Consider the following 26,340-nt stretch of genomic DNA (forward strand, 5'->3'; position numbering starts at 1 on the left):
AAATTATATGTATTCAGTGAAATGAAACTCCATCCAAGAAACTGACACATGAACACCACATTATACAAGGGGAATATTGATAAACTTAGGCTCTTTTAGCTTGCAGAAGGAAAAACTCAGGACAAAATGGTCTTCAAATTAAAAGGAGTTATATCTTACTTAGGGGTTGAGTTCTAACTATAGGTCTCAGCATGAAAATCAAATTATCCTGAAAAATCCTTAGAAAAATACTATACTCTAGCAAGATATACCAATTTCAATTGGTCTAGTACCACAGGATCAATAGGGTTCCTCCTATTTTGAGACTCATGGCTATTTGTTTTCCACTGAATAGGAAATGTAATGTGGCTGCCTTGTGTTTAGTGGCCATGTTGTATGAAAAGAGTTTATCTTTAAATGTCCTGCTCATATTATGGAAAGATACTGAGAATTCAAACAAATAGGGGGAAAGAAGATACATGTTTTCTATTTCATATTTAGTCCAGGGCATATATTTGAGTAGAATGCCCAGCACTATTTAATTTGTCCTTTTCCCTTTCTCTTTCATCCCTCCCCCTTTATAATGATGGGAGAAGAGGATGGAGATTATAATTGTATGTTGAATATGCATAGCTGTATGCACTTATAATATGACCCTACTCTATGTGAGTGACTTTAATGTAGATTTATCTGATATGATATAGAAGGCAGGACTGTGACCAGAGGGTGGACATTATTGGGTGAAATCTGTTTTCATTTAAAGCAGTATACCTTTTGTCTCACAGAACATTTATGTAAAGGTTATCTCCCATATATTTTGGATTGGATAATCAATAAATTCCATTCCAATAGTACAACAATAATTATCTGAAGCAAGTGAACAAAATAAAGAGAAAATAGAAAAAATAAGAATTATTGTCTGCCATTTTAGATTATCTGCCTTATTGTCCCCTTTATTGCTTGTGATTCAAATGGGCGTGTAATAAGTAATAAATTAAGAATTTTTAGAGTACAACAATGATCTATAATATCCCTAAAATTCAGAATGAATTAGTCACTGGTTTGGATGCCCTATCATTGTAAATTATTTGATATGTAGAACAAAATTACAACAATTTTAAAGTTTAAAGAAAAAGACAGTAGCCAAGTAAAATAATAATATAAATAATACAAATATCAAGAAAAACAAGAGTTTTCAGTTTCAGGTGAAAATTTCAATTGTGTTCACTGAAAATACAAGGCACAGTAGTGCCTCTGAAAGGTAATCCAGGAATGCATTTGAGTCAGTAGTGGATTAAGTGGGCTAACTTCTATTTTTCTGTATGTAGCCTGTATACATCTGTATTTTAAAAGTTATTATACTATAGGCCGGCCCCGTGGCTCACTCAGGTGAGTGTGGTGCTGTTAGCCCCGAGGCCGCGGGTTCAGATCCCATATAGGGATGGCTGGTGTGCTCCCTGGCTGAGTGTGGTGCGTTATACTATAGGCCGGCCCCGTGGCTCACTCAGGTGAGTGTGGTGCTGTTAGCCCCGAGGCCACGGGTTCAGATCCCATATAGGGATGGCTGGTGTGCTCCCTGGCTGAGTGTGGTGCAGACGACACCAGGCCAAGGGTTGCGATCCCCTTACTGGTCAAAAAAAAAAAAGTTATTGTACTATGTAGAAATTCTCTTTTTTACCTGTGTGCCCTACCTGCTAGCTCCTTGAGAAAAACCCCAAGGATGATTTGGCAGATATTCACAGGAGCCCAGAGAGCCAGAAAAAATAACTTCCAACCTTTACATATTGTCCTACTGAGACTCTTTCTTTCCCTTTCTCCTTCCCTCTCTTTCTTCTTTCTTCCTTCCTTCTTTCCCTCCTCCATTTGTCTCTTTCAGAAACATCTTTCATTCTTTCATTTTTTTAAAAACATACTTCTCTAATCTGTCAAAGATATATGCTAAAAGGCTTTGAAAAGGAATTGAAATTTGTAATGAGTTCAAGATTTCTTTTTTAACTAAGATTTCACTTCCATGAAAATAGGATTTTGTTTTGTTCACTACTGTATCTCTTAAAACAGTGTCTGGTAAATATTAGACCTTCAAATATTTTTTGAATAAACTTTGCATTTAAAAAACTTTCTCCTCCAAAAAATTCTGTTTTAAATATGGGACTTCCTACTCATTCACTAATAGAAATTATCATTGTTTATAACAGCATCAGAAAAATAGCAGAAGATAATTCCACACTCTATACTATTCAGTATGCAGAAAGAGTTGAAAAAACATGCGATATCAATAGGGGATTCACAACTGATAGCATCTTAGAGATGGAATGATAAAAATAATGATGGTAAATATACTCAGTGCTAATTATGTGCCAGACACTATGCTAAGGATCATATGTCCATTACCTCATAATTCCTACAAATCTGGGTAGGTAGTAGTATTATCTTTTTCATTAAGGAAATTGAAGCATAAACATGTTCAACAGAATACCTAAAATCTGACAGTGCTGTGTTCATGAATTAAATGTTAACTAATCAACAATACCAAATAAGGTGATTTTAAATAGAAATATAGAAAAACCATGGTATGTATTGATTAGTTGATGTAAATGTGACCAAAGGCTCCAGAAACCTAACCCTGTATTGTATTTCCATTAGGAACAATGGTTCAGTATTTGTTAATTTAATGTTCAAAGATACTTTACAGAACATGACCACTGTGAATAACAAGGATTGACTGTACGTGCCTATGGTCACCAAATCTTTGTCTTACTCTAAATCTCTCTATAGAACAATAAATCTATATAGCCATTTGCCCTCCTGACATATATCCTTTTGGATGCTTAATAGACATTTCAATTTTAACTTGGAACCAATGGAACTCTTTATCCCCTACACTACCACTAAGCCTCCTCCTCTCATTTCCCCAGTCTCTGTTCTCCATCCACCCAGTTACTTAAGCCAAAATCATAAAAAACATTCTTGATTCCTCTTTCACCCACTTTACCACCTCTTATTCTTTACCCCTGTCCACCGCAAGTCTCTGTCTCCTCAGCTAATAACATCATCATCATCTCTTTCCTGGAATAACCTCTTAAGCATTGCTACTGCATCTTCTCTTTCCCTCAGGACCACTGTGTAAGGTTGTGAAATATATGGCTTGTACACCCTTCTATAGCAGCACTGTGGTAATTCATATTCCATATATTAGCACCAGATCTTTATGAGTAATCAGATCATATTACTTGCCTGACAAAATCCTTTAATGGCTTACAACTAAGAAAATATCCAACTTTCTTACTTTGACCTACAAAGTCTGATATGATCTGGTCCTGCCCACATCTCTATCTACTCTCCTCATGCTAATAATACTCTTGTTGCATTAGCTTCCTTTCTGTTCCTACAAAAGGTCAAAATTGGTCTCAATTTAGAAATATTTTACTAGCTGTTCTCCTTGCGTGGAATGCTCTTCAGCTTGATTTTTGTAAGATCATCTCCCTGTCATCCACACTTCAACTTAAACATCATCAGAGGGGCCTTTCCTGACCCAATCAAAAGCAGCCACCCAGTAATGCACTATCACATCATATTATTTTACTTCTTTGCTTTACACGTGTAACTATTTCTTTTTTCCCCTAATTATTATTTGCCCCATCCCATATATATGTAAGTAAGTCCCTTGCTTTTCTTCAACAGTCTTTCTGCATCAACTATACCACTTCCTGGCACTGAGAAAGTGACCAATAAGTATTTTTTAAACAAATGAATAAATCACACAATTAGTTTCAAGATGATGCAGAGGCAAGGTAATTCAAAGCATATGACTTCTAGTAATGAGTTTAGATTATAAGTACAATGGGAAGGCACTGGAATATTCTAGGGAAGAAAAAGGAATTCAGGAGAGATGGAAAGTATAGAGATATAATCTAATTTGTGTCTTCAGAACTTCACTATCTGGACAATGGATTAGAAGTTAAAGAAGTAGAAATGGGAAGACAAAAGGGAGTAGATTGCAGTAATGAGGTAAAATATGGTTGTGGCCTAGACTAGGCCTGTGGCAGGAGAAGTGGAAAACAAGTGATTAATTCTAAGATATTTTAGAAGCAGAAAGTCTAAGACTGGCAGATGGACAGGATGTAGGGATCAGGGAAAGGGAGCAGTTAAAGATGACTCTTAAATTTCAGGCTTTACTTACCAAGAAGGGGAGGGTTCAGCTGGGTGAGATCCACTTTCTATTTCCCTTCCTTCCTTACAGAAAAGATCCATTTATTACTTCATTTACTTGATAATTACTGAGTAACTGTTGTGTGCTAGGTATTATGCTAGTGTACAATATTATCTTTTTTCTCTCTATTCAATTCAAACTTGCATTGAATTCCCAATTTTGGAGGTTAATTTTGAATTCTAACAGATATAATACATTCTCATTTGCAGTCACTTATCTGTGCATCCATCCTTGGTTAATTAAAAAAAGATAATTTTTTCCTTTTACTTGTGCCTATCTCTAGCACTCATTTTAATTAAGCATTCCAAATGTACCTGGAACTATCATACCACATGGCTTCATTATCATACTGTATTGTAATCATTTATTGGTTTATTTCTGCAACTACATCATATCCTTCTTGTGGGAAAGTACCTAGTCTATCTTGTTTGCTGCTGTAGCCCCAGCATCAAATATAGTACTTGGCACATAATAGGTACTTCATATTAAGGCGGAGATAAAAGGCAGAGAAACCTATAACCACCATCTAATAATAATTTGTAATGCTAAGTTTTCTTTCTTATGAGGGGTTTGCTTTCCTCTTCTGTAAGTTATTAATGTACCTTCCTAGCAGCTTATATGAAGGACTCCAAAAGCATACTCTAGACCTAAAAGACCATCTTATTATTCAGTAAGAATACTGAGATTTTCATCTTCCTTACTTGCCCACATAGCAGTTGAGGACAGATAAAATGTTCTCTTCGACAGTTTTTATGTTTTGTTTTGTTGTTTTTTCATTTTTAGTTTTACACATAATTGTACATATTTATGGAGTACAAAGTGATATTTGGATACATGTATACAATATGTAATGATCAAATCAAAGTAATAAGCATATCCAGTACCTCAAACATTTGTCTCTTCTTTGTGCTGGGAACATTGAATATCCTCTCTTCTAGCTATTTGAAATTATACAATAAGTTGTTGTTAACTAGAGTCACCCTACAGTGCTATAGAACACTAAAACTTGTTTTTCCTTTCCAGCTGTATTTCTGTATTTGTTTATCAATCTTTTCTTACCTCCCTCTTCCCCCAGCCCTTCCCAGTCTCTAGTAATTATTATTCTACTCTCTACTTCTATGAGATCAATGTGTTTTAGCTTTCACATATGAGTGAGATCATGCAGTATTTACCTTTCTGTGTCTGGCTTATTTTGCTTAACATAATGTCTCCTAGGCTTCTATGTTTTGTATTGTACTATTTATTGCTTCACCAAAAATAAACTTCAATAAGTAGAAAATTATTATTTTCATGGTTTCCTTGTATAAGGATATATAGGACTGTTTGTTTGATTTCATATCAATACCTTATTACTTCATTAGTTTGCCAAATTCATTTGTAAATTCAATTTGTATCTTATCTGCTCTGAAATGTCTAGAAAGTCATATATCTTGGCCCTAAGGAAAACACTTTTTAAAATCAACACTATACCCATGACAGATTGTGACAGTGAAAAAGTCAATTTTCTCTGTAGTCCATAAGAAGAATATCAGATATCCCCATGCAAGAGAAACCCTGTGACTTCAGATTACAATGAAAATACATGTCCAGAAGGAATACTTCCTGTGGTTGGAGGGAACGAGAACCCCTATATCAAGGAATGTAAGGTTTTCAGAGGCTACAGTGTAACTTCCAGGGCCACAGCCCTTCTTAAAGCACAATTTGAAGATAGCTTGCTGATTAATATACTTACCTATGTGTGAAATTAAGTTCAAAAAATGAAATGAAGTAAAATGATGTAATATTAATACATCACAATCTATATACTTGATTATATAAATATACCAATGTGGAAAAGGGAACTTTTACAGTCTTTGAGAAGTCAATGCCCATGACCACCAAGTTGTGTTTATACAGCTTTTGAGGCAGACTGATTTCTAAAGTAAGACAGATGACTTACTTTGGTTTACTACATAGTTTTCAATAACTGATGAGGCTTCCCAGGACTTTGGGTAACCAAATAGCAACCTTAAGTGTTTCTCAATCCATCCCTTCTGTTCCTTTCTAATCACACTCACATGATCAGTATTCTTCAGATACTTTTTCCAGGGTTACTATAATATTCTCCTATCTTCACTGCTAACTGGTAACTTTCTTTCCACCCATATATGGCTTCCAGAGAAATTTTCCTAAACACTGTTCATTCATTTTTTAGTTCAAAACCTTTTAATAGTTCTTTGTTGCATTCATAAAAGAAGTCCAAATAAATAATCTTAGTATTTAAGTCCCTTTGTGATCTAAGTTCAACCTACCTTGCCAAGCTTCATTCCTATTTCTATGTACCACATGAAATGAGTACTGGTCCTCTATCTTCCAGACCTTATCCATGCATTTACTTATGCAATCTGTTCCCCTGATAGGATAGACCTTCTTTTTAGTTAGGGGATATCCCAAGTTTCTCTAACAAACAGATCCAAAAAGTACCATGGTTTCAATCAAGCTAGACATTTATTTCTCTCACAGACAACACTCCAGAGGTAGCTGGGAATTCCATGGTAGATACACTGCCCTGCTCCATGAGACTGTCTGGGGACCATGACTCCTCATATCGTTTTGCTCTGTCATCTCCTGAGATGTTTTCCTTAAATGCTAGGTTGAAGATGGGGTTATTAGGGAGGAAGAGACACGGGAATGTATGGCCAATCATTTTATGGGCAAGATCCACAAACTGCACAAATCATTGCCATTCATATCCCACTGGCAATGAATTTATCACACGGCCATACCACACAGCCAGTGAGGCTGGGAAATGTAGCCTCTATGTAGACAGCCACACACCCTGTTAAAACCTGCAGGTGCAGCAGGTGGTAGAAAGGGGTTCTGTTACCAAGAGAAATAAGGGGAATCTGTAGACTGGGTTCAATTATTAGTTTCTGCATTATCTTTCTTCAGTTTATGCCTCTAGGAACACCATTCATTCTCAAAGCCAAACTCAAATAACACCTCCTACTGGCCACTCTTCTCTAATTTTACCACATCTCCTTAGTCCATAGTCTTCCAAATGGAATATCAACTCTGATTCCTCTGAAATTTCTTAATTCTTGTACCTATTATGGAATTTGGCACATTTTAGTCAGTTAGCTATACACATATTAAAGATAATTTGTTAGAAAATATGATGTGAACAAAAAGGAAAAGATACTGATTAATCTTCCTTCATTGTTTTATTTCATATACAAAAACTGTTGAACATAGAGCGTGTGCCAACCTTTCATTCTGTATTTCTAGAAGTGATATAGACAGGAATAAGCACTCAATAATGCTGGTGGTGATAACATTGTTTTATTCAACATATTAATAATTTATCTTCATTTATTACAAATATAATATTTTTAAAGTACCATGTACAAGTTTGACTTAGAGAAATTATAATTTTTAGAAATTTTTTAGAAATAAGATTACTGTAAAAGATTTTCAACTAAACAAAATATAAGACCTAAAATTTTATTAAGAATATTTTCTAATAATGATATTTAACCAATGCATGCTCTTTGTCCTTTAGTAAGGATTTATCAAAAACAAAAAAAATCCTTAAATAATACTAATATATTGCTATATATTTTTAATTTCTTAGGTTTATTGCTTTTATTCTTCTACCTGGTTTCTTTATGCCAGTTGCCAACATCTCAGTTACTTTTGGAGTTTGTACCTTCTTATTTTGTCATAACCAGCTTATACTTTCATATAACATGAAATAGCCTTCAGCTCTACTGTGATAAAACATTTTATTTCATGATGTTTCAGTACAAACCAAATACCTATTTTACATTTAGTTATATATCATAGTAGATAACTGAAGTTATAGAATTTCACTGTTACAATGTAAATTGTGAATATAGTACAAGCGCAACAAATTTTTTAAAATACCTAATTTTCTTTCAATATTGAACTATAAATTATGAGCAGGGAGTCATTTCTTTTGATTAATAAGCCCACTGAGCAGGTATAATAAATATTTACACATTTTCTATGTTACAGAATGCTTAAAATGCCTGAAACAGTAACTATTATCAAGCCAAAGTTTGAGAAATTTTATGCATCAAAGTCTTTCAAACAACATGAGCATAATATATATAAAACATGATAAACTCCCTTTACCTAAAACTCAGAAAAATTTTAACAGCCTCCTATTAAATTTTTTTTTTTTTTAACAAAAATATGAGTCTGTCAGTAATTTAGAATTTAAATGCATGTCATAGCCTGGGGGAATTGTAGTACGTGTTGTTCCTGGGGTGAGTTATAAACATATAAATACTTTTTTGAACACCTATGTAAGCTCCATTGAAATGTATTATCTTGAAATTATGTTAAAATAGAATTTAAGATAATTAGAAAACTAAGTCTCTGATACACTAAACAATCTTACTTTAAAAGGCCAAAATGCTGTGATTAATACTAAATACATTTTTTTTAAATGTTAACATTTTGTCCTTTATGTAAACTTTAAAAAAACCACACAGGCAAACTTTATCTGAAAATGTAACTTCTGATTTTATTGGCAAACCTATAATAATGCATATGATCGATCTTTACTTAATTATTCTGAGTTGCAAACACAATTAATAAATCATTTTTGAAGTGTACTGACCGTAATCAGTATACTCTGGAACAAGTCCAAGGGGCCATTAATCAAAACACACAGCAAGGAAAGTGAGAGCCACAGCCTGAACAGTTAAGTAAACACAGAGTGAAGCTAATAAAAACGTATCTCGTTTTAAAACCACCACTGTGTTTACTTTTGCAACTAAGATAAACATTATGGTAAAATTAAAGTTGTGCAAAAAATAAGGTTTACTCATGATGAGCAAAGTAAATATATAGCAATTTGACGTTCACTTTATGTCCCTAATTTGGCACTAAAGAAGTTTAAACTCCAAGTACCAAAAATCTGCAAGAATTAGATATTTGAATCCAATGATTATATTCTCCATATAAATTGAACACACACATAATTTTTAAATATTTTGAGGTTTAAACTAGAAAAAAGCAATAAATTGTCAGCAATTTTTAAGAATAAAAGTATGAACATGAAAACAGGTTCTTTGTGTTTTTAGTTGTTTTTTACGTGCTTAACAGAGCACCTGGCACATAGCAATAAAATAAACATTAGTTATTGTTATTTTCAAATCAGTATAATAAAGTAGCCAATAAGTATGGTCTATGACATAAGATGATCCTAGATTCAAAATCACAGACGTAGCACTTTGGGCAAGTTATCTAACCTCTCTGGGTCTGAGCTTCCTATTTATGTAATGTGTACAGTTTAATGAGATAATGCATATAAAGCACTTGGCATAATGTCAAGGACATAATGAGTATTCAATGAATGTTAAATATTATCATTATTACTGACAAATTAGATTTGACTAACTAATAACATTTTAAATACAAAATGCCATTAACAAATATTAAGAGGTAAATAAACTAGGAAGAACAAAAATTAATATTTAAGATACAAAGAGCTCTTATAAAGCAATGGAGACAAAGACCTCCCCTGAAAATCAGCTAAGGTTATTAATAGGTAATAAAGAAAAGATGAAATGCCAATAATCAATATACATATATATATGAAAAATATAAGACTTCTTTAATGGTTAAATACAAGAAATCAGTGAAGTACTATTCATTGTTTAAATGATCAAAATGATCTTGCAATGACCAAAATGAACTGGAAAACAAAAGAACAAAAGGCAAACACTGCTCGTGAGACTACAAATTGTTATAGCCTTTCTGGAGGGATTCCAGCAAAACAGAACAACGGACTAACAAGTACACATGCCCTCTGACCCAGTAATTCCACTTTCAGGAATTCATTCTAAGGAAATAATTAATTGTACGTGGAAATTTATGTACAAATATATACAATGCTCTTTGCAATAATACAAAATATTTACTTAATGTAATACTATAAATATCAAATGATGTTGAAGCAATCTATATAGTAAGGGGAAATTTCTTATAATATATATTTAGGTTGAAAAATAAGAGGTTACATCATAAACAGTGTGAACTAGTTTTGTAAATAATGTTGGAAGAGTAAGATCTGCAAAGATATAGAATACCATGGTAATAATGGTAGTCATCTCCAAGTGGTGGGATTATGAGTTTCTCATATAATCATCCTCTTGTTTCTGTGTTTTCTCATTTTTCTGGAGTGAGCATGTACTGCTTTATAATTAAGTAAAATGAATTTCATTTTATAATAAATATAATTAAATAAAATGAATTTCAGTTTATTGAAAAATAAACAGATTGATATTAGACCTTTCCCCCCCCCTACTATTAGGTTTTAATCTTTTATAATAGAAACATAGGAATAATTATCTCAAAAGGCAAACAAATTACTTTCTTCAAAACTCCATTGAAAGAAGAATCTTATTAATAGTAAATACTTTATTTTAAAACCTGTTTGACTGTAAACTGGGTTATGGTGGGGAAGTGAGCTCCTTTGGACCCTAAAAAGCTTTGACAGATATGGTAACTTTGGTTCTGTAGCCCAAAGAGCCTGATGTGTGCAATTACTCCTCTGAACAAAAGCAAATGGATTGTGCAAGGTCTTCAAGGATGAAGTTGTAAGCCTCTAGTATAAAAAGGCAATAATTGAGCTTTTCTAGGTCCAGGAAGACAGTACCTTATATGAATGGTATCAGTGGCAGCTGTGCAAAATCTGACTCCACTCCACGGAGGTGGGAAAATACTGAGCTAAGATATGCTGCATCATCTTTTTCTGCTCCTTGTAGCCACCAGGACTGTGATAACATTCTGTAACCTTGGCTAACTAAATCATACACTTTAAGGTATGTGTGTGTTGCTTTGCCATCCATTAATTATATGAAATACTGCAGAGCTGGCTGGTTAGCTCAGTTGGTTAGAGTGCAAGGTCAAGGGTTTCAAACCCCTACCAGCCAGCTGCCAAAAGTGAAAAAAAGAAAGAAACAAAGAAAGAAATACTGCAGCTACTCAATTACTTAATGAAACCACTTAAAGGTAGATTCAGAACACACAGCTAAAACTGTCACTACAGTTCAAGAAGTAACATCTATGAAAAGTTATAATTTAATAATATTTTTAAGGTTGTTTTGAACAATGTGTCTGAACTCTGTGTTTTCAGAAGACATCCACCACACGGAAAACTAAATCATGTTTGTGGACCTCTGCATGAAATATGTGAGCCTATGTTATTTTTATTTGCTAGCCTGCAGAAACAAAGACTATGTAAAAGTATCTGAAGACTATACAAGTATTTACTTGTACTTTTGGCCCAAACTACTTTAATGTTCTCTCCTACAGCTGAGATGATGTTGAACTGCTTGTATTCAAATCACTGAAACTGTCTCAGAAAATAACCTTGCTACTCTCAGAAGGGCCATCAGTGGGACAAGCGGAAAGTTTCCTAAGTAGTAGGATTGTGGGGAGAGGGAAAAGAGAGGTCCCATACACAGACCAAATTTGTTTTCCTGTAATCCATTTTAAAGTTTAACATTCTATAATTATGGTTAAAATGTTCTTAAATCTTAAAAACCATTGATATTCAAGAAATTTGAGAGTCCAAATCCTAAACTAGTATCCTGCAGAATACTAACTCTTGGACTATTATTAAATCTTTTTTGTGTGGACAAAGGCAGATTGCATGAGGGTGCTATGCTTAAACACATTTGAAAAATTAAACAAGGTCAATGAACTGGGGTTTCTCAGAGCCTTTAATATATAAATCTCCAAGTTTTGGAGGGTAGGAGCACATGGGACTTTGGGAGCTATTTATTCAGCAATTTCCAAACTTACTTGAATATGGAACCCTTTCTAGGGCACTTATCCTTTATATATATCTACCGAATGAAGTCTATAAATGGTATCATAAAGAATAAATTGTGAACTCGTTATGATCTAATTTCAATAAACATTTTGACTTTCTTCCATCTACACAAATCTCAGTGCTAGAAGCACTTTGTTCCTACTTATCTACTTAGCTCTGTTGCCAGGAGAACCTTCTACTCCAGTTTTGGTAACTAGGTATGTATAGTATATCTCTGAGTTTGACTTCCCATCTTGGGGATTCCAGAGTAATCCCCATCTGATTGCAACGTGGATTTGGCTCTCTTCTTGGCTACCTCTCCTGGGGTCTGAAGCCCTGATTCTGAGACAAAGTTTCTATTTAGAAGTCTCTATGAAGAGTTAACCAAGTCTTTGTTCAGATACTAATCCTGGTATCTCCTAAAATTAGTTAGCTCTTGTCAGAGAGAACCTACAAAAATTAGAAACACCACTAAAAGAAGGAAAAGCAGAATTTCCAGGGGAGGAGAATTGGACTAAAATAGTTGAAGTGACAAGCATTAAAGCACTAATTAAATCATTTAGTTTGGGCATTTTGTTGGTTGATTTTATTAGCTGGCTGCTAATTTCAATAAGACTGGGAAACTGACTCAATTTAGCTCGATAAGTAAATAATGAATGGATTAATTAATCAATTTGTTAGAATAATCCAGCTAGTTTTCCTGGACAAAACTGACTTCAGGTCATACCAAAAGAATGTTATGAACAGACTTTTATTTACTGATATATACAGAGTTGGACCTATTTGTATTAGCTTTTTAAAGATGCTGATAAAAATAATAAGAGCTCTTAAATTTGAAGAAGACTTAAATGAAAAAATCTTCCTTGGTTATTATGTTGTATGATAAAGCATGACTTCATTAAAATTTTAAGCTGGATGAATAAGAAAGCCCAAATATAGTGCTATTTTATTTAGATACATATCGTGCCCCTGTATATTTATAGAAAGTAATTTTACAATATTCTTATTTACACTCAGGATTTTACCTGATATCAGTGAAGTATATAGATATGAAAGTAATTTCGTAATTCCTATGGTCTTTGTTGGCCGGCTCATTTTGTTTAAAACACAGAATTAAAGAAACATACCAAAGGATTTTACAAATAATTTCAAGTGATGCAAGATAGTAAATAGCAAGGAATGTACAACATACGGTTGTGTTGAATAACCCTTACTGTTGACGCTAGTTGACAGAACAGATGAGTGTTCCCCAAGTATAATCATATTGTGTGGATTAGTCACAATTTTTTAAAATGAATATTTATCAGTACATACCAGATTCAGAAATTCAGATTCTTCCTAAAAGTAGGAAATCATCAAAGCTCTAGAAATATTCTTGAAAAGAAAGCACTTATATTTATGAAAAAAACGCAAAACAGCAGTACAATTCTGCACCTCAGTACTGCTAACACATGTTAATTTAGGTCACTATCCCTGTGAGCAATTTACGTAAGTTTCAGTATGTTTCTAATTTTCTAGTTTCCTGTGTTTCAAAAGAATGGAAGTTTTATTATTGGAAATCCAAAATTGTAAAACATTAAGCAGATTGAAAGTAGAGTTTAAAAAAAAAAAAAGGAAAAGAAACTAAGTACAATAGCTGCAGATAATTCTAAATCATTAGATCTGAGAAAATGCAATATTGATACCAAAATATCAGAGTTCTCTAATCAATCTGATAATGGCATAATTCTTAACAAGAGTTAAAAAGCAGCACTCAAAAGGAAGGAAAAACAGAAAAAAATCCTTTGCAATGTGAGAAACAGAAATACTATCCTACGTATGAAGAAAAGCTGAATTATTTTTTTTTATTTTTTATTTTATTTTATTTTATTTTCCTTTTTGTCTTTTTTTACTGACCGGCAACGGGATCGCAAACCTCGGGGTTGCGCCCGCACCGCGCTCGGCCAGTGAGCGGAAACCGGTCTCCACATGGGATCCGAACCCTCCGCGGGAGCGCCGCCGCACTCCCAAGCAGCACACTCTCCAGTGCGCCACCGGGCCGGCCCGAAAAGCTGAATTATGAACATAGGCAACACAACCAGCTGAACTGGCCTCTGAGTAGTCCTCAGCCTCATCTCATGCCTTCTCATCCTTGTTCCCGATCTCTCATCAATTTACACATCCCACTTGGCACGAGCTCACAGGCTGCTTCCTCTGGCTGAACACTCTGCTCTCTACTCTCTATTCAACTCTTTACTCCTCTTCAACTTTGGATTATGGCTCAAAGGATGATGCTTCAAGCCATCCTCTTTGCTACATTTCCCCTAAATCCTGAACTCCTTCAAAAGTATGCAATTGTATATCTATGTATTGGTATGATTAACGCTTGTCTTCTCTCATATAGAGTAAGCTATATGAGATCAGGGACTGTGTCTAGTTCACTCAACAATGTGAGGAAAATCATAGTTAGAATTATTTTGTCTTCAACAAACAGTGTTTACTGTGCATTTCTTCAGTTAATGTGAAATCATGTGGTAGTTCTACAATGAATGCAAACTCTAGGGAGAGGCTGTCATAGGTGATACAGAAGAAACAACATTGTAAGGGGCTGACAAAAATGTTTGAAATCCTGCATAGGCTTAGAGTTGAAAACAACTAATGAAGTCAGGCTTCCCTGCTGAATTTAATGAGATATAATGGTTAATATGTTGTGGTGATGTGAACTATAAAATCAAAACTTTCTGTGCAATCTTTTTTTCATCACTAAGAGAAGTAAACAAAATTGGGTAACACATTTATTCGCAGTCAATCTTTCCTGAGAACACAAGGAATATAAATACGGTAGATATCTTTGTTCACATACAGTTTCTTTACTTAAAGCATTTGGAATTTTGAAAACTCAATAATGGTCATCTATAAGTTACTTCTATTGAATGTCCTTGGGACATATACCCAATATTTTGAGATATCCATCCAAATATTTCATGTACTTTTAGTAAGTTTTATAAGCAGGCTATACTGTTTTTAGTATAGTAAATTAAAGAGGACTATCAGGTAGTCAAAGAGTTTCATAAACTGTAGTGACTAGTTAATGCTGAGTTAACAGTTTAATTTAGTAAGATAATACAATAATAACAATAACACTATAATAATAATTAAACTGGTTTTATGGCTAAATTTGGTAAGTTGAAATAACTCATCCATTTAAGGCAGTCTCTTATTCTCTTTTATGCGCACTGGAGAGTATGTCATTCATTAATCCACTGAATAATTATTGAGTGCAAAAAATAATTATGCACTCACTAGCTGATAAAGTTTGATAAGTTACTTAAACTCTGTAGACAATACAGTTTTTAACATTATTAAACAGAATAGGGCCAATATTTCCATAGTAAATAGTTTCCACTTAAGATAGTATTATTATTTTTGTAGAGTAAACTTAGAGATTCAGAAAATTACATCTATCTTGTGTTAAAAAATATTTTTAAAGCATCAGAAGTAGCATTTTTTTTAGAAGTTCCAAAACACACTGGAATATTTGATTATAAAAACTGACTATCACAAGTGCATTTTTAGCTTACTAATTTTTGTTAATATTTCTAAATTTTCTTATATGGTTGAAGAATAATTATTTTCATATAAGGATGGAATTTTCTTTATAAGCTGGATTGCCAAATAATTTTTGACAATCTGCTGAGAAATTATCTGCACTATAACTTTCACATTTATTTATAGAACCTAAATAATCTAAATTTTCCTGTATGAATAATATTTAGTTGCTTACTTATGAGGTTTCTATCCACTAATTAAATCATATTTAAAAGCCCAGACACTTTGAGAGGTCACCTTTACTTTGCCTGTTACTTTACATCTGTTTTGAGGGAAAACTTGTTTTCTTTTTACCATGGAAGCATGCATAAAAGAGCTAAGAAAGGCCATAATAAAGAGATTAGACAGACCTGGGTCATCATTATGTCACTTCACTCTTTTGTTTAAACTCAATTCCTGAAATTTTAGGCATACTTATTACCAAAAACAAATATACTTACAAAAGGCTTGACCTCACTTCTTCATCTTTAATGTGGCATAAATTAACAGTATTTTAGAGATTATGATTCAACATTTCTATAGTAGTTTTCAGAAACATTCTCTTGTGAAAACTATTTTGCATTTTTCACTATTCAGTATTTTTATTGGTGCAAACAACTTTAGTACAAATTTTCTTTTATATTTTATATACATGATTTGTCCTGATACTTTGAAAGCTTACTTACAAATTGATTAACTTCTCTCAGCTGAAAAATAACACACTTTTTATCTAATGCTGCTAAATCACAATTACTACTTTATAATGCCATCTCAACACAGAAGGAACTGGTTGAACTAGTTTTCTTTCAGAAGAAAAAGTTTATTATACTTTTAAACTATTAACAACAATTAAATATCATATACAAGTAACACATTGTGACTTTCTAATATAGACACATCTGTTGAGATAGAATTTGAGATCCCACCAATTAGTTCTCAGTATACCTCTCTAACGAAGATTAAAAGTGGTTCTTACATTCAAATAAAATAACCTAAATCGATTCACATTTATGATACATATTTTAAAATGTGGAACATAATTCCAATGATTCCAATTTAAAACTTTATGGCTGGTGTACTCCCATGACTCTGTTCTTGCAATCATAACATTATTTGTGTATATCTCTGTCTCTCAAAAGATTATAAATCCTCTTGAGGTAGTGGACCAAGTACGGACTTTGAAATAAAACACGCTGTGCTATTGTGGAAAAATGACTATCTTTCTGAGGTTTGGTTGTTTTTCATCTGTTAGAATAAATTAATACCTACCTTGCAGGGTTTGTATGAGACTTAAATCAGAGATTACATATAAAGCACTTACCATAATTCTAACTTATCTTTGTATCTCTCGCCACTCCTATACCTGTCACTAGACCAATGACATAGTATCACAATAAATGTTCAAGAAAACTTAAAAATTACTATGACTTTGTTTTACTAAATAGTATTTAGTTTTTTTAAGAATACAAAATAACCTATGGTATTTTAAAAGTACTAAAAATTTTACATTGTAAAATACCTATAAGTACATAAATTTAAAAAATGAATAATTTTCTCATGGATAGATATTTTATATTTTTAATTGCTTCATGAATTTTAATTGATAATAGCTAATAAATGTGTAAGTAATTTATTGCAAGTCATATTCAGGTTTTGAAAGTAGTGAATAAAAGGCATAATAGAATTATGAATATTGGGAGAGATCTTACACATCATCTAGTTTAATCCATTCATTTATAGATGAAAAAACTAACTCCTGGATGGGTGAAATGACACGCACAACATCCTGCAGACAGAAAAAAGAAATTAAGCAAGAGTACCTGTGATCACCCCTTTCTGAACGTTTGTTTTTAAGATGCAGAGCTGGAGAAGCCAGGAGAAGCCAAATAGAGAAAAAACTATGTAAGATGCCCAATGGGAATGTCTGAAGGGACTGAAGGCAATAGAATTTGTTAAAGAAAAGTCAACGGAACTGTGAAGTTTAGAGGTAGGGGCCAATGTCTTTTCACCCATAAATAGCAAACTAACAATATCTACATTTGTTTGGGAGGCTACAGCTAGAGTATATTAACCTAATGATGCAGATGGTGATGAGAAGTTATCAGAGGAAAAAAAGTGCTTAGGAAAGAAGGAAAAGAGGTAGTAGTATTAATTTAAAAACATAAAATAAGGATTAATCAGTATTTGAGAATTTCTTATTCTAAGGTTTTTTAGAGCTAAGGGCTTGTTTCTGTATTGTAGAAACTTCTAATTTTTTTTGACGAAAAGAATTGGGAAAGTAGAACTAATATTTTAAAATTTTAAGAGCAATAAAATTTCAGTCTTCTGTATTCAAAATGAAAAAAAAAAGTCCTAAAGTATAAAAAATAGAAACAAAATATATAATTTGACTTTTTGTTTCATTTGGGCAAAGGGTATCAACCCCTTAACTTCTGATTGACACATGCTAATCTAAATTTCCTTTAATCTTTAAAATTCTTCCTAGCATTAACACATGTTTTTCATTTTTACTTAGGGGCAGTATTGATTAAAAGTTCTACAATAATATAATTAGCAGACAATTCAAACAAGCTGATATGATTTACATCAACATTTAAAGTGGTGAAAGTATACAAAATAAACATTGACACGATCATCTAAATGTAGAAAAGAAAAGGAACATAATACTAATTGTATGTATACTTGTAGAAACAAACACGTTGCCCTTATTAAAAAGAAAATAAAAATACTCAAGCTTGAGTAAAAGCTAAACTTCTTTCATGACAGATTCCTGTTTAAACAATACAGTGTATGAGGAAAATGTTAGTTACCTCAAAACCTTGCATTTAGTTCACACATACAGTGAAAAGACCTAAGATGCAGGTCTAACAGAAAACCAACATACAATATTTTTTCTTACTCCACATTCTGAAATCTTTATCAGACAAAACAATTAGACCAAAAGTTCCATGAGGACAGAGGCTTGTCCATTTTCTACTCCCCCGAATCCTCAGAATTCAGTATTGTCCCTGGCACATAACAGATGCTCATTACTCACTTGTTTACCGATGGACTGAAGGAAGTACTGAGTTTTCTAAATATTTGAAATTGTTTGTAATTTTATTCTTTCTCATATTAATGTATAGGAATAATTTGGCTTTTCTAATGTTTGTCAATTGTAAATATTTTTGATTCATGTGTAACAGAGATAATAGTATGCCTTAAACTCTATGAACTCTATCAAGGGGTATGAGTTAACAAATAAATTAGGAAGATAAATACAAACCAGAAAGAGCTTAGTGCACACTGGGTTTTTTGCACATATTGTCTGAAGACATAAGCAACGCAGCATAGTATACATGGCATTTTAAGTACAAATAGATCAGGCCATTTGTGGAGAGAATAAAAACCTACTGATGAACAGACAAAATAATCTCACTGTTAACTGTGCAATACTTACTATTATGCTAGAAACTACAACTCCCTCCTGTTGGGCTGCCAGTTTCCTGAAGGCATGGATCGTGCCTTGGCCTTTCCATCCTCATTGTCTATAACAGAATTCCAAAACTCTTTGCTCTCAGGACCCCTTTACATTTTCAAAATTCTACGGGGTCTCAGAGTTTTGAGTGCATATTTTTGTTTAGGTGGATTATATTTGCCACATTCAAAATTAAAACTGAGAAAATTTCAAAATATTAATTCATTTAAAAATAACACAAATCCAGTGTATAACATGAATAACATATTCTTCATAAAACATCATTATATTTTCCAAACAAAAAAATCTTGTCAGGACATTGTTTTATACTTTTGCAAATCTGTTTGATGGCTGGCTTGATTGAAAACAGTCAGATTTTCATTAGCTCCTGCAGTCAATCCGCTGTGACATGATTTTTAATTGAAGGATCTGAAGAAAATCCATCCTCATGAAGGTATGGAACTGAAAAAGGGAGTACCTTTTGGAACCCCACAAAGAGCCTCAGAGACCCCCAAGTTGTCCTCGTTCCATATTTTGAAAGCCACTGGACTATAATATCATCTACCTAATGGCCATTTTTCAATAACTTTACTAAATTAACAAAAAATTTAGGGGAAAAAAAATTCTCAGAGCATATATACACATACCCAAACATAATACAAATAATTTGCACATTCATTGGATTCAACTAATAATATTCTTTATAAATGCTCATTGTTTTGCTGTCATAAAATGTTAATTATTCCAACTTCTCAACTCATAACTAAATTGGGGTGTAAATTGATGAAGGGTAGTCTAAACCAAAGGGCAAAAAAATGTAAAAATAAAATATGTGATGCCAAAATTTAATAGAAATAAACAGAAAAGTAGAAAGACATTTTACTTGAAAAAAATACCAGGCATAACCAAATCAAGTGGCTAATTTTAATTTTGGGTCTTTTGAAACAGTAAATTACATTTAAACACTTTACTGAATAAAAGCTGGATTCTAATATTTTTAGTATCCTACATGCCATTTCTAATTAACCTATAAAAAACACACACACACAAAAGATTTTGCTTGTATTTTTTAGCATTTCTGCTTTAAACATTAATAAGAATTAATCAAATACCAGAGAAAATATACTGATTCAAACATTTTACAATTTCAAAAATCATAATTTTTGTTCTAAAAATAACTTTAATACAGATAAAATATAATTTTTAAGAATACATACTGATTTTTTAAAAATGTCATCCTGCTATTTAGCAAAGAATAAAATGACTTACTTTTTCTTTTCTTGAAGCTGATGCTCCTGAGAAGCCATTTTCGGTTCTGTCCCAAGATTTTTTTGCATTCGCTGCCTCCTCTTTCTACTTGGTGCAATATCAGTGACATCAGGACTTGAAAGAATGGAATCATCTTTTCTTAAAGTAGCTAAAATAAAATAAGAATGTGACCCAACATAATTATGCATGTAATTTGTGAGCAAAGGATCAACTTCCTGCTTCAGCACTGACATAAAGTGACAAAATTAAAATATAGCAAAACTATTCTTTCACACATTTATGCAGATTTGGTGAAGTGAGCCAATTAGATGGTAATTTATTACCAACATAAAATATTACATATATTGTATACATGGAAAAATTTGATCAAAATGGTCTTTGCCTTTCTTAGGCAACAATCTTCCCAAATAACATTGATTGGCACAGTTTAATCTCTCAGTGCTAGAAATGGACTGAGGTTTTGGAGGTACCACCAAAAGGTGTCTGGAAAGAAAAAAAAAAACTACCATAGAAATGATATGAATCAAGTTGATATTAAACAATAATTTTCAGCAGAAATGGGTACTTTCATTAGGGAGTCAGAGAAAATTTCACACACTTTTATGCCAAGTGTGGGAAATAAGTACAAGAAAAATGTAAGAGAATAGTAACGCATGTCTCTAATGTGACTAAACCATTAAATTATGCCTCGAAGTGTTGATACATATGAGACAGAAGCAACTATAGAAACATGCTTGATTTATGTTCCTTTATTCTCTATTAGCAACTTAGCTACAAATGCTTAGAGTTCAGGATATTTGAATAAATATTCTAATATTCATCCAATACACAATATATTCCACTATAATTACATACTTCTCTAAAGAAAAGGGGTCCTTTGCTATTGGTAAAGCAATGATATCAATACAATTTGGACTATAGAATGTCCTGTTGGTTCATATGATTTCTTTCCAGCATGGTAACAATTAAAAGTGATCACGGGCAAGCTTTCATCCCAATTAAAGAGAAAGTCTTAGCAATGTACAAAGGTCTAAAGAAGAAGGGATGGGGGCTGAAAATCCTGCATAAGTTGATTATTTTAGCACAAATAGGAGCCTGTTTAGTGGTGTCAAAAAGTCGAGAACTCTATACCTTTCAAAAGTTAAGCTCTTTGCTGAAGAAGTTGTGAAAACATTTCTTCCTGTATCTTGAATCACATTTTTAATTTTGATAAAACTATTGGAATCAAATACATTCAAAATTCACATCTCCTTCTTTTGAGAGGAAGTATGATGAAAATGGTCAGTTGACTATGATGTGGGGTTGCAAGTGTTGCTGGAAAATTAATGGAGCTAGTATTTTTATTAGGACTGTAACTAGAAACCTAACAACAATGACAAAACTGCATAGATTTTGAGTGTTCTGCTCAAATCAAGTGACCTTAATTTTTCCCCCACAAGCCCCATTATTTTTATTATACAATTTTGCTGAATGAGTGGTTTTTAAGGTACATATACATCATACTCTAGCAGAAAAGCCTGCATGCTGATTTCTCACTCTGTGCAGCCCATGCTTTACTTGATCTCTTGGAGATCACCGTTGACCACTCCCATGAAACTCTTTTCTTGATTTTTATTTTTTCTTAATAATAACTACTATTTTTAAGAACTTGTGTGCTGGGTACTTTGCTATGGATTTTACATGTATTATCTTACTAACCCTTAAAATAACTTTGTGAAGTACTTACTATTACTACCTTCATTTTATTTATGAGGAAAACCAGGCTTCAGAAAGGTTAAGTTACTTGCCCAAATAATACAGCCTTTGCTCTTATATTGTATTATTACAACAATTAAAAAATATTTCTTCCTAGTGGGTAAATTATTCCTTGATCAAATGTTAATCAAATGCCCATCAAAGCATATTTTACTTTCCAAAGCTCTTCAAGGTTTTAGGACATATATGCGCCACTAGATTTCTTGTACATTATTTTATGAACCCTTAAAAATGTATTGGGGATAGAGAAGGGTAAATTAAAAAAAAAGTTTTTCTGAACACATTCAAGCTGAATGATTTCTCAATTTTTATTCTGTTGTTTGTTTGTTTGCTTGTTTGGGGCAGCTAGACAGTACAGGGATCCGGACCTGTGACCTTGGAATTATAAGGCTGCACTATAACCAACTGAACTAACCAGCCAGCCTCCAATTTTTATTAAGCAATGAGATAATTAATGAAGATACAAGTACAGGCAAAAGTGTCAGAGGTAGAAAACATTTCAATTATAGATAGTCTTATGAAATGGGGAAGGATTATATTTAATGTCACAGAGGATATCTAGAAAGAAAGAATATTTAGTTTAAATTAAAATACGAGGTAAAATTTTTAAGAATAAAGTAATCAAGAAGTTCTGCCACTCATCTCAAAACTCCAAATGATGATTTACAAATTGGCAACCAAAAAGGATATTCCATGTGTCAAATGGTTACATCACTTGTTATAATATCTGCAGTTTACTTTAAAATACAATGTGACTAAATGTGTGTTAGTTAAGGTGAGCTATAACCTAGGTGTTTCTAGCATCTAATCAGGAATGCACAGACCAGGAGCAGTTTGATGGGATAAAAAATCCATACTACTGAGGGAGCTAACATAGGCACTTTTGTTATTCATACTTCAATCAATAACTGATTTACTAATTAGGATACTGAATGACAAAAAATCTGTGGTTATTCGTTAAAATAAAGCATGTAAACTAGCTCGATGAATACTGCATATGAGCTCTTATGAGTGAAATTAAAGGTACTCAAGGTATACTGATTGGCTGAAATATTTTAGAGATATTCCCTACCATTTTATGAACAAGGTATAAAAATCCCATAAGGCCTATTTACTCTTACATAAGATACCTTATGTTAAATCTTCAAGTGGTTCTATGTCCAACTGTGGACTGTGGACAATTTTGGTTGCTTGCTGCCAGGAAGAATCATCATTCCTACTTCAGGAACCTCACATTTCCCAAATGTGAACCTTTTACATGAGGTGGTGACTGGTATACCCAAAAGGATGAAGAGCTTGGAATTTCATCACTTATAGGAAGGATCATGAATTATTTTATGCTTACTTACTGGTAAATATTTAGTTGATAACTGTATGTGTGGCAAAATTTAATCTGAGAATTTATTATAATTACAATAATAATTATTATTATTGCCTTGAAGTAAAATTGTGGGAAAATGTCTAATGTTCTCATATGTCAAACTTATTTTTGGTCTTTTTTTATTTTAAAATTTAATTGTACATATTTGTGGGGTACAATGTGTTGTCTCAATATATGCGTATGTGGCACAATAACTCATTTAGGGTTGATAGCATATCTATCACCTGAACATTTATCTTTTCTTTATGGTGATTACAATCATTTCTAGCTATTTAGAAATATACAATTATAATATTATTAGCTCTAGCCAGCCTAGAACACCTGAACTTATTCTTCCTATCAACTGCCTGTAACTTTGTACCTATTAATCCACCTCTTCCTTTCACAGCTCTTCCTTTCCCGCCTGTGGTAACCGTTATTCTACTCTCTATTTCTATGAGGACCGCCTTTTTTTTTTTTTAATTCCACATTTGAGTGAGATCATTTGGTATTTGTCTTTCTGTGCCTAGCTTATTTCACTTAACATGATGGTCTCCAGTTTTATCTGTGTTTCTGCAATGTGGGTCTTGAGTTTTTATACTGTCAGACATTCTCTGCTTTTAGTTTAGTTCATCTACATCTAATATAACTATGGCCATGGATGGACTTAGAGTCTACCATTTCACTACATGCTTTCCAATTGTCATTTTTTTTATTACACATGCCTTTTTTTTTGTAAAAAAAAGAAAGAAAGAAATCAAGTACTTTTTAGTATTGCATTTTAATTTCTCTATTTTTTTTTAACCATATCTCTTTATTTTGTTTGTTATGGTTACTCCAGCAATTATACTGTATTTATCACACTTCTTGACGGCTATCTCTATTTACCACAAAGAAGCTGAATAAAGATTGTATGACCAAGTATTTCTAGCCAGTTCACCACAACATTATGATTCATTTCTCTTGACAATTACAGTGCAGCCTTTCTATAAAATTGGCATGAGGAAAAAGGGCTAGCTGTAGAAACTGAGTTACTGTTTAAACATAATATATCTTTTTTGGTTTGTGTTTGTGCCATGGGAATAGTTTTCCTCTCAGTTTCTCATGCTCATTTAATAGCAAATTGTAGCATAATAGATTCTCTTTAAATATTCCTTTAAAATGAAATTTTGATATCTGTCAAGTCTTTAATAAAAAACAAAAAATTCCATCCTATCCTTCCCTATCCACCCAGCAAGGCCAGAAAAAGAAGCACTACTCTAACACCTGGTACCTAAGTATTAAATTGCTCAAATTCGTCAAATTTCAATCCATCCTCCCTCTGTCCTCTACTTGTGATAATGTTTGGTCCTCTCATTCCTTTTGGTGTTTATTCTGGATACTACATTTCTATTTTGATATTGGATCCCTGTAGCAATGATTGTGGGTCTCCAAACAAGCACAGATGTGTCACATACAACAGAAGGGATATGAGCTACAATGATAGGAAGTCAAATACAGGGACTTGCAAAATGTCTATATTATTCCTAACCTTACATTTTAAGTGCAAAAAATCATGTTTTCACTTTCAAGTCTTGCATCCCATTTTTAAGAAAAAATGTCAATTCATATATGCTTACTGGGTTACACATTCATTTTAGATATGAAGAAGAACTTGAATAGAGTTAGAAGAGGACTGCAAATGTTCAAAGACTAATGAGGAAGAGTATGGCCTGGTTGCAGTGATGTTCATAAAAGATGCAGGAAATGCGACTGGATAAGGCAGCAGGCATGAAATGGAAGGAAAAAGGAGACAAATATGTTAAACAATTTGCAGGCTTTCAAGTCCAGCAGAAGAGTATGGATTTGATATTAACTGGAAAGGTTTTTTCCTGAGATTCCACTTCCAGAATTCTCAGATTTTAATATTATCATCAGTTTCTTTGTAATGACAATGTGTCTTTCACCATTTCCAGGATTTTTTTAAAAAAGAAAACAAAAGAAAAAAACTATTGCCAATGAACTTACTACAGCTGAAATACTGACTGGCACCTAGCTGTGGGATGAATTTCAAGTTCTCATTAGGTTCACTGCATCTAGAAAATGAGGAATCTTTACACAAGCCCTGTTATTGTGAAAGTGGCTCCACAAAAAGCCACATTTCTTCTCATCTGACAAAAGAACTGCAAGATTTTGGCAGCAGTAGTCCAGACATGAGAACGGCAGCTTCCCTGGGCACTCTCAATGTCAAAATGAAGTGACACTGTTAGGTAAACTGCCAGGAATTTGAAAAAATCCCATAAGTTAGCCTACCTGGTGAACTTCAGTCTTTGACCAATAAACACATCTCAATATTCGAAAAAATAATTTTTCAGATTTATAGTTTATCAGGCTGTCATTATTGTCTCACATTTATGGACTTTTTTCTCTTCATAAGATTTCTCTTCTTATGCTCGGCAAACAAAGAATCTACAATACTCTCATGGAGACTGCCACCTCTCCTCCCCTCCCCTTGTCACACACATACACCCATACACCCATCTCCAGCTTCCACCAATACACACGCATGCACACATGCATACATATATAGATACACATACACACACATACATATCAATGTCCTGAAGCATGTTATTCATGGCAATGGCAATGTAGTTCTTATATTAAATTATAGAATGATGTAAGCGCTGATCTTCAAAATGTTTTGTAAATCAAAAGGTTTCCTTGTAAAGTTGTTTGAGTTCCTTGTATATTCTGGATATTAATCCTTTGTCAGATGTATATTTTGCAAATATTTTCTCCCACTCTATTGGTTGTCTTTTAACTCTGTTAATTGTTTCTTTTGCTGTGCAGAAGATTTTTAATTTAATATAATCACATTTGTTTATTTTTCCTTTGGTTGCCTGTGCTTTTGGGGTCGTATTCATGAAGTC

The 26,340-nt window shown here is 33.0% G+C and overlaps 1 long non-coding RNA gene across 1 annotated transcript in view; it reads right to left on the reverse strand.

The window, feature by feature from the left end:
* The window catches only part of LOC103594625, a 90,255-nt gene extending 69,813 nt beyond the window's left edge, over positions 1-20,442 (reverse strand). The window contains exon 1 of the long non-coding RNA XR_550866.1: positions 20,314-20,442. This is a non-coding gene — a long non-coding RNA (uncharacterized LOC103594625). The remainder of the gene's footprint in view (positions 1-20,313) is intronic.
* Between the last annotated feature and the right edge of the window lie 5,898 nt (positions 20,443-26,340).

Source organism: Galeopterus variegatus, unplaced genomic scaffold (genome assembly GCF_000696425.1).
Source record: "Galeopterus variegatus unplaced genomic scaffold, G_variegatus-3.0.2 Scaffold1592, whole genome shotgun sequence".
NCBI lineage: Eukaryota > Metazoa > Chordata > Mammalia > Dermoptera > Cynocephalidae > Galeopterus > Galeopterus variegatus.